This window comes from Haplochromis burtoni, unplaced genomic scaffold (assembly GCF_018398535.1).
Source record: "Haplochromis burtoni strain Fernald_Lab_line unplaced genomic scaffold, NCSU_Asbu1 Contig_196, whole genome shotgun sequence".
Lineage (NCBI taxonomy): Eukaryota > Metazoa > Chordata > Actinopteri > Cichliformes > Cichlidae > Haplochromis > Haplochromis burtoni.
In genome coordinates, this window is record NW_024582557.1 from 687643 (window position 1) to 697493 (window position 9851).

Here is a 9851-nt window from a genome sequence, read left to right on the forward strand (position 1 = left end):
AATACCACTTCATCCATCCTTGTGGGATAAAAAAGGGTCTCTCTTTCCTCTCTTTCAGTCTCTCTCTTTCACTTTTCTTTTTTTTTAAACCCCCCCCCCCCGGTCCTTCTCTCCCTCTGACTCCTTTGTGTGCACTTCTTTCTTTTTTATTCATCATTAATCCTGCAGTCTGGGTCTGGGATGGCACAGCCTCTCCCTCCCTCTGCTGCCCTCTCTTTAGCACTCCCGTTCTTTATCGCTGTTATTGTTTGTGTGTGTGCGCGTGTGTGCGTGTGTGAGGGGCAAGGAATTGTCATCCTGTGCCCCATCGCTCTGCCTCTCCATTCAGACCGCGCCATCCCCTTTGCCAGGGGTAATTTCCCCTCCCCAGCCTTTCCTTCCTTCTCCTCTTTACCACCTCCTCCTGTCAGACATCTCTTTTCTTCACAGAAAATGCACTCAATCTTTGAATTGCATTGCAGTTAACCTCTTCACATCCACCAGGTTATACGCAAACCACCTTTTTGGGAAAGTTTAGGGTTAGGGTGGATTTTAGCCTTCAAATCAAGTTTCTGGCGTGAATTCTATCACTGGGAGGTGAGGTTGGACTGGATGAAACAGGTCAGGCACCGCACACACACAAAACTGGCTTGGAGATGTCTAAATCCTCATGCACTCTGAGGGCGTGCATGAGGATCACTCAAGATATCCTTGCAAAAAAAGAAAAAAAAAACTGGGGGAATTATGGACTCCCATTCAGTAATAACTGTTGTTTCATACAATCTAATCACAGCATAGCAATGTGTCACAGTGAAGCAAGCAATTCAAACTGTAAAAGTTCCAAAGTACCAAAACAAAGACTAATCAAAGATGGGACTAAGACCTGACCTGTTCAGACTGAGGGGGTGGAGTTAGGGCTGGTTTTGTTGACTTTTCACCTGTATGCCATACGTAAAGGAAACGCTCACAAGGAAAAGTCAAATACATATAAAAGTAGTTGATTTGGATTAACATCATGTGTAAAGTTTGATTGTTTAGCATGTGGCTAAAATACAACCTAACCCCAGCACTACACCTGAGTGGTTTGCTGTCGACTTGTTGGATATGAAGAGGGTCAACAGGAATAAGCTTCCAGCCTGTCTGTGTGTCTGTGGCAGACCTCACATGGCAGGAGTCGCACACACATGTCCGCACATTAGGTACACACAAGGTGCGCTCTCTGCTCTCGTCTCCTAATTGGTCTTGAATGGCGGCTCTTGTAAACAAAAGTCAGTTCAGGAGCAAATAAGCAAAAAGTGTGTCCTGTCGTTTGTTATTGCTCCTTCCTTCTTTTGCTTTTTTTCTTTCTTCGTGGCCTCTGGTCAGCCAGAGGAGAGGAGGTGTGGGGGGGGAGGCGGGAGCCAACCTTTCTCTCACTCTCTTTCTCTGATGCCCGGTGTGTTGCGTGTATTGATCGCAGAGGCTCAGTAGCAGAAAATAATGGGGTGGTGAAAGCTTAGTAGACAGAGAGAGAGAGGGAGATAGAGAGAGAAAAAGAGATCTGGAAACGTGTGTGTGCTCTCTGACACACACACACGCACACACACACACACAAAATCCCATTTCTACTGCCTTCTTTTTGCCCTATGCCCCCATATGAATATTGGTTCTCCCCTAACTGCTATGGGTGTGTGTGTTTGCATGTCCAGACTTCCTCATTTGCATGTGTGTGTGTGTGTGTGCGCGCGTGTCTTATCTATGTGAATAAATCCTTCCAAGCCCCATGCGCCTCAGGGTGATGTGATGCGGCCACTGCCCGAGCAACCATACCCTAGCTAATTTACAACCAACCTAGTGTGTCCCCCCCACCCACCGCCCCCCACCCCCACATACGCACACATAAACACACACAGGCTTGATGGTACCGCGGTGAAACATGTCGTCTAGACGACATTGAACCCTGAGTCCACCCGGGGTAATTGTTTTATGCAAATGGGGAGAGCTAGAGCTGACATGATTGGGCCAGACTCGGTGTTGATTGAAGTGTGTGTGAGCGTGTATGTGTGTGGCATTTGTTATGGATGTGGCCACAATTGTGGTGTAATGCTGGTAGCCATTAGTATTATTGTTATTGTTGGAAATGTTCTATTATTCAGCAGGCCAGGGTGGGGCAATATACATAACATGCAGAAATATGGAGGTGCAAGGCAAATGGACACACACACACCCACACACACACACAAACATATCTCTGTAATATTCGACTTGTCATTGAACTGAATCATGAAGCCACTATCAGGCCACACATCACACCGTTAAAGCAAATATGAATCATGGCATCAGTGCAAAAATATTGATGCATACTGCAAAGTCACTTAATGCTTTTGTTGGAGTTTAGAGCGAAAACACACACACACACACACACACACACACATACACACACATATGCACACAGGGCCATGTGTTATCAAGGCAGCCATCAGAGGGGAGAGAGGGAGTGTGTGTTGTGGTCCAAGTCGTAAATTTAATTTCATGCTGGATTTGCAGAGCTCATCTGAATTGCATGCGAGCACAGCCTGATGGGCCTCAGTCTCAGCGCCGGAGAGTCACACACCAAAACACAGATGCTGCCTTTGATGGTGTGTACAAGTGCATGCAAACACACTCACAGCTCAAGGTCAGGTCACCAACATGACCTCTGGGCATGACCGCCGGTACAGATGCTTTTTTCTGTTTATGTAAAACAATAATGGTAATGGGACAGAGAACTTTGGCACATGTAAACTTTGCCTCAAATGCCTGGCAAACTACTAAACCGTAAAATGACAAAGAAATGCCCCATTTTTGGTAGTGTGGTAGTCTTAGTAGTGGAAGCTAATCAGCTAATCTAGAGTGAAAAATGAAGATAACATGTGAATCAAAAAAAACAAAACAAAAAAACCATCAATTTATCATTCAACTGAGATTAGCCTTCTGCACATCTAATTAGAGAATCACATATCGGATTTGTATTTAAGCTGTTTTAGCCTGCCCAGAGTCGCTGTGCATGGAACAACATCGCATCCAAGCAACTTTGCAAACGACCTCCAATCCAGCTCTGTTCTTTATAGCTGACTTAGTGTCACATGTGTTGCTGTTGGTGATCGCTCTGTTCTGCACTCCAAGCCAACAAATAGAAATCACTGCAAATAGAAATATAAATCTTCTTTGACTAGTGTTCCTGACTAAATTGTTGAAATCATGCTAATTTTAAATAATACATTGAAAAGGCAACTGGAAAGCTTGATTAGCTGAGTAAGTGTTGTTTAAGATTATAAAAGCAGCAAACAAGTACTTGGAGTGCGTAACCTAAAGTCTTAGAGTGAATGAAGCCCCTGTATACTTAGGCACAAGGTAGCTAAAAAGGTACTGTAATACCTTTTTAGCAAATGGTTTAAAATCATTTAGACATCCATGCTAAATGGCATTTAGCCATTTGGGACACTGGTTGCTAGGATAAGCTCCAGCTCCCCCATGATCCTGACAAGAATAAGCGGAAGAGAATGGATGGATGGATGATGGATGGATTTCAAATAAATATATTACAATTTTAATTGAAAAGAAAGATAGTCTAAAGACTGGAAACAGGGGAAGCAGCTAACCTGATATCTTCTTTGGCGCACGTATAAAGTTCACTTCCTTAAACCATTGCCAGTACTTAAAATGTGGATGTACCATTGGATGTCACCCATGGTTGGTGAAGTCCTGATTTAATGGTTTCTTGCCATTACATCTTGGTGTTTTTATATAGAACGAGATGAGCTAGATCTAAATTCTCAGGCCCTCAAAGGTTTGGAGGCCTATCTCCACCCACCACCACTTCCCCTGCCAGTGGCGGACTCCCTCAGGTGTCGGTGCGTTGGTGGTTCTTTGTGTCTGGGGGTGGGCGTCCGGGTACACACCGGCTCACTCCTTGGCGGCCGCTTATCGGGGCCTGGAGCCTGGGGCTCGCTCGGGCCACTTCGGAGGTGGGGTGCCCCCGGCCTCTCGGCCTGGGGCTCGGTCACTCAGGCACAGCTGGCTGCCGGCGGAGCTCACGGGCGCGTCACTGCAACTCCCCCTGGCTTCTGCTCCGCGGCTGCTGAGTGAGCCCTCATCTGGGACTCTCCTCAGCTCTTTCTGGGACAGTGGCGCGGCTGCCCCTCTGTTGGTCTTCCTTGGTCTCTTGTGTTCTGGGGGCCTCTGGATGTCTGGAGTTTTGATCTCCTCCATACCTGCTTCATACCCTGGAGGACGGGGCTGTGGCTCCCCCACACTCCCTAGCAGATCGTTACATGGAGAAACCTTTGGAATACAAGCATGCTGATCCACACAGGTATGCACACAGGTGTACACACGGGTATTCACAGACGCGGACTACAGCTTTCTTGGCTGCTGCCTCAAAGCACATTGTGCGCTGTCTATCTTGCGTGCTGCACAATATCGTTTATTATTTAGTATCTACTGATATCTACTGCTAGCTAGTTTATTGTGATGGTGCCGTTTTTTTTATTATGTTGCTCTTTGTTGTTTGCTTTCTCTTCTGTTTTTTTTCTCCATACAGGTGACCCAGGTGTTTTGTTTTTTTTGTTTGTTTGTTTTTTTCTTTCTTCCCCCCCTTCTCACCGTCTCTTCTCCCCTTTGGTTTTCTTTCTCTCCCTCTCTTTCTTTCATTCTTTCTCCCTGTCCTATCCCCCAGTCATGTCTGTCCCGTTTGTAGCAACTGAAAATAAAATAAATTCATAATTATAATAAAGGTCAATCAAATGGACCAATATGGCAAGGCCATGATGATCCACTTGGTAAAATAAATCCGCTTGGCATCTTTCTTGGCCTTAAGACAACAATTCTGATGGCTAAAGATCCAAACGGGACACAAAAAAAAAAAAAAAAAAAAAGATCAAAATTTTAGAGAGAAGATGAAGGATTGCGACTTGTAAAGACAAGACTGGCACGCCCTAAGGCAGGGGTGGGGGAACTCCACACTTCAAGGACCGGTGTCCTGCAGGTTTTAGATGTGTCCTTGATTCAACACAGCTGATTTGAATGGCTAAATTACCTCCTCAACATGTCTTGAAGTTCTCCAGAGGCCTGGTAATTTGATTCAGGTGTTTTGACCCAGGGTGATATCACACCCCTGCCCTAAGGAATACCCTCTTTTTTGAGGCTACCATGGACCATAATTTCCAAATGAACATCATGTGTCATCAAAGCTAGCAATTGAGCCCATAAACCCATCAGCAAAAGTTTTAACTGACTTCATCTATGAAGCGAGTTTTATGATTAGATTTCAAAATAACTGCAACAAGAGGATTCGCCCCCTGCTGCCTACTAAAAAGAAAGCAGTTTAAGGAGTCTTCCCATTGGCTTCACTTTGCACACTGGAAGAGATGTCCATCTTTCACACACAGTCCATGCATTTAACTTTCTTAAAGAAGTGTTAACATATTTTACAGTGTTAACTTGCTAAATTTTAAAATCTTTATTAATTTGTCCCCTAAAAGAGCATGTGAGAAAACGTCATGTTGTTGTATGTTTCTTTATTGTGTCTGATTTCCATGTGGTACTTCAAAACTGCATATAAAAATGTCCAACAACCTCACCCCACCTGTCTCCAGTCCTACTCAGCTCAAACTCTAAACCTGTCATGACCATCGTCCAACATCCATTTAGATAAAACACTGCTTTCATTCCACCCATCCCTCCCTCTGCATCACTCCTGGATAATATGCTCCCTCTTTCTCTCTTTCTCTTTCCGTCTCTCGGCCAACCTTATTGAGGTCTCAAGCGGAACAAGCGACCCTACAGATCCAAGCAGACTGAATTTAAAAGAGAGAAGGAAAGCTCTGCAATTACCCTGTTACAAGGACTGGAGCAATTAAGGAAATGTACAGTTCAGCCAGGTTCACAGTTTCAGATGCCCATCAAAGAGCCTCATAAAGCCATGAGTCATATTTAGTCTCCCAGAGCTCTTAAGACACGCACACTCACACTTCTTGGCTATACAGGGATTGTTTAACTCTTCTCACACAATGAGGGGGCTGCTCCTAGCTCAAGTTTCATACTGCAGCCCTTTGTCTGTGACGTCATTCACATTCAAAAGTCTAACATCACGTTGAATGTTGAAAAAGGAAATCTTGACATTTTTCGGAAGTTTAACAGTTTACTTTTCTCACTTACTTCTTCACTTTTACAATCAAAAGACCTGCTGAGGTCAGTGGCAATTGATTTTGTATAGCGTGAAGGACAAACGAAGAGTTCAGTGGTTAAAAAAAAGCCTTCGCTTTTTTCTTTTTAATTTAAAAACCCCATTCATAACACATTGAATAAAATGAAAATTCAGACCTCTCGATATCTGCATTCTTCTAATTCCTTTACGTCGACACTCTCTTCAGAAATATTAACTTCAGAAAGAAACTTTGAACAAGGCTGGTATTTGTTTCACTCTTGCCTCTACAAAAAGCCATTTCCAAACAAACCAGATGAACATTTCAAACTCAAGGTATTTCCTGAAAGACTGTCTTTCTTTTATTCATTGACAGTATGAAATTGCTGATTGTGGCCTTAAAGAACAGAAAGGAAAGATAACCAGATATTTGCTCTATTTTTATGTTTTCCCAGTTGTACTAAATGATTTTCAAAACGACAACAATGATCAACAAAACAGCCTGAGTGTCCCAGGAAGCAGCAGAGACACAACTGTAACAAAAAAAGACAAAATTCAGACACAATACATTTATTGTTCATAGTAATGTGAGTCACAACATATGTGCTTCAACTAGTCTCTCTTTAACCTTAATCAAACTTCTTCTGTTGCCTTAATTAAGTCTTGATACGGACCTCAGCCTCTTGTGTGAGAGTGTGCTTTGTACACCAGTCATCAAACCCCAAACACCTCCCGTTGAACCAGTGCTGTTCACAAATAAAAAATTAATTAATTAATTTGTTTGACTTAATTTAAACAAAAAAATCAGGCCTCTATTTAATCAAGACAGTGTCTACATTACACCAAAACGTACTGGTGAAAGAATTTATGTGTAAAACCTTAATTTCTAGGAGATGGTATTAGTGTTTGTAAGTGGATTTAATTCTGACCTAAATCTTTCTAAAAGTTAAGATTTCACTGCTTAGGCCGGATTTATCGCACACTGAAAAAGAGCGGAAATCTGTGAAGCATTGTTTATTAGTTTGAGGCTTTGAGATAAAATAAAACCACATTCTACAATCATCTAAGGAGACATATATTTCACAAACATCCTCATTGTGAATATGGCTACTCTCGCTGGGCGCTTTACCTTCCAAAAGCTCCTCCGGTAACAAAGACAAAAGCCAGACATACACAAACATACTCGCTCTTCTTCCCCTTCGCCTGGCCGGTCTCAACATCCCAGTGCTCTTTGAGACGACGTCCCTACTATTCCACCGGGTCCCTCATTAAGGCCCAAACGCAGACTCTCGAGGGGAGATCGGGTACAGAGCAAGGGGGGCTACTGGGTAAACTTTGGAGAGGTCACCCCTTCGCTTCCTTCTCTCATCCCTCGCCCCAGCCCATCCTCAGGTAATGTCAGCGACGAGTGTAAACAAGCAGAAAGGTTAGCGCTGTTTTCACCCGACACTATCTTATCTCATTAGGGACAAGGGACAGCAAGCCAGAAATTACCAGCAGTGTCGTACTTTGTTGTTTAAGAAGACACTTCTGTGATGATCTCTCTAATGTCTGAAATGTGTTCGACAACGTAAGGGGTTTAAAGTTAGAATGGTTACATGTAATAGCAATAAACTTTTGTTTTGGTGGAACATTTTTCTTCTCATATAATAAACAGGTAAGGTCAACGTCTGACATGTCTTCCCAATGTGATGTTTGTGTAAAGTTTGATCAGAAGGTTCCTTTGTAAGTGCGCATGCGCCATTAGCGTGCTGCCTGCTGTAACCCATAATTTCCTTCGGGATTAATAAAGTATTCTGATTCTGATTCTGATGACGGATATCAAATCTTTTGCAGTAAACGCCAAAGGTTTATTAAAGGTAAATCAGAGCTGTAGTCATTTTAGTTAATTATAATTTTACAGTTTTTAATACTTTTGGAATTAACACTATATTTTCCTAATATGTGTATTTATTGTAGTTGTGTATTTTTAGTGTATTTTGGTTTTTTGAAATTGAATGCTGAAAAGCTTCCCATTCTCTGTGTTGAAACTGTGTTAAACTGAATTATCTTTTTTCAGTGAATACATAGAAACAGAAAAACAAGAAATTGTAATACTACACGAGTACTACAGGGTGGGCCATTTATATGGATACACCATAATAACATGGGAATGGTTGGTGATATTAAAGTCCTGTTTGTGGCACATTAGTATATGTGAGGGGCAAACTCCTCAAGATGGGTGGTGACCATGGTGGCCATTTAGAAGTCGGCCATCTTGGATACAACTTTTGTTTTTTCAATAGGAAGAGGGCCATGTGACACATCAAACTTATTGGTAATGTCACAAGAAAAACAATGGTGTGCTTGGTTTCAACGTAACTTTATTTCTGTACTTTAACGGGGTGTTACAAAATGTCATTATTTAAGCGTAGCATACACATTGTTTGCTGAGGGATAGGCAGGTGATTTTTTATCTCACTGTGGTTACTACTGCATTGTCTGGAGACTTGGCTCTATTCACTGCACTACACAAAACTGCCCAAAACTGGAATGACTGTATGCATAACCTCTGCATACCAATAAACTAAAAGATCCTATTAAAACTACCCCCGTGGTCGTATTAAAACATCCTCCTGGAGTCATCCCTCCTCTTCTTTATAGCATCTTTCTTCCCACAGTAAGATGCCACATAGCCACTATCCAGAAGAGGTGCCCCTTCCTTCCTGCCTGCCTGCCTATGTGTTTGCTGACTGGCTGTGGAAAGAGCCATTTAGCATGGTGAATGTCAAGGTCAGTGTGGGCTGTCCTTGTCACCACTCTCTGTAGCAGAAGGTCAGGGAGAAGCTCTCCTCAAATGGCCAGACAAAGGGAAGTTCCGGGATGGAAAAAGGTGAACAGAAAAAGTCAGGTTATCGAGGTATTTCGATATAAAAGTATAAAAATGTTCCCCTTTATGCTGCCCTCTGTCTGAATTGTGTGCTGTATGTTTGCTGTCAAATAAAGTAACAATCGCTGAAGCAGACGGCTGTCAGCCATTTCAGACGTCACTGTCCCCCCTGTGATCCATAACACAGAGCGATTTTAATGCAGCGAGTAATTACAATATGCCCCAGCCTGCTCTATCTTACTTCCTTGAACAGAAATGCTCCTCTCCACACATATGTGACTGCGCGATGGATGCACTCACATATGCAAACAGAATGAAAGGTTGTACAGCAAAGCATAAACTAATTTAATTTATTAGTAAGTCCTAAAAGCTTGCACAACGCAAAGTGCAATTCATGTCTACCACACTGAAAAATAATGAGTTGGCAGATACTGATGTAAAGCAAGTGTTTTCCAGAGTGGAAACTGATTCACTCTGTTGTAAAAGTCTTTTACAACAGGTTTAATGAAGAGAGTCTAAATTGCTTGTATATGCCTCAAATAGAAAATTCTAAAGAAACAGCATCAGTAAAATAATGCACTCAAGCCCTGATCTGTTTTTGCTTCAATCAGTGCTAAAAACTGCAGTTCCCCCAACGGCCACTTGAGGCTGACTCCACAAGAACATCAAACTTCACAGAAAGTGTCGGAAAGCACTGATTAACAAGTTTATAGGCTGGCATCAAAATATTTTTGGCCATTTTGAAGAGTTTCTTTGGTGGGTAATTTTATTTTATTTTTTTCCGATTTGAACATCAGTGAGGTTTACCTTAGGACCATGGCTGCTTTGTTTGACAGGTGT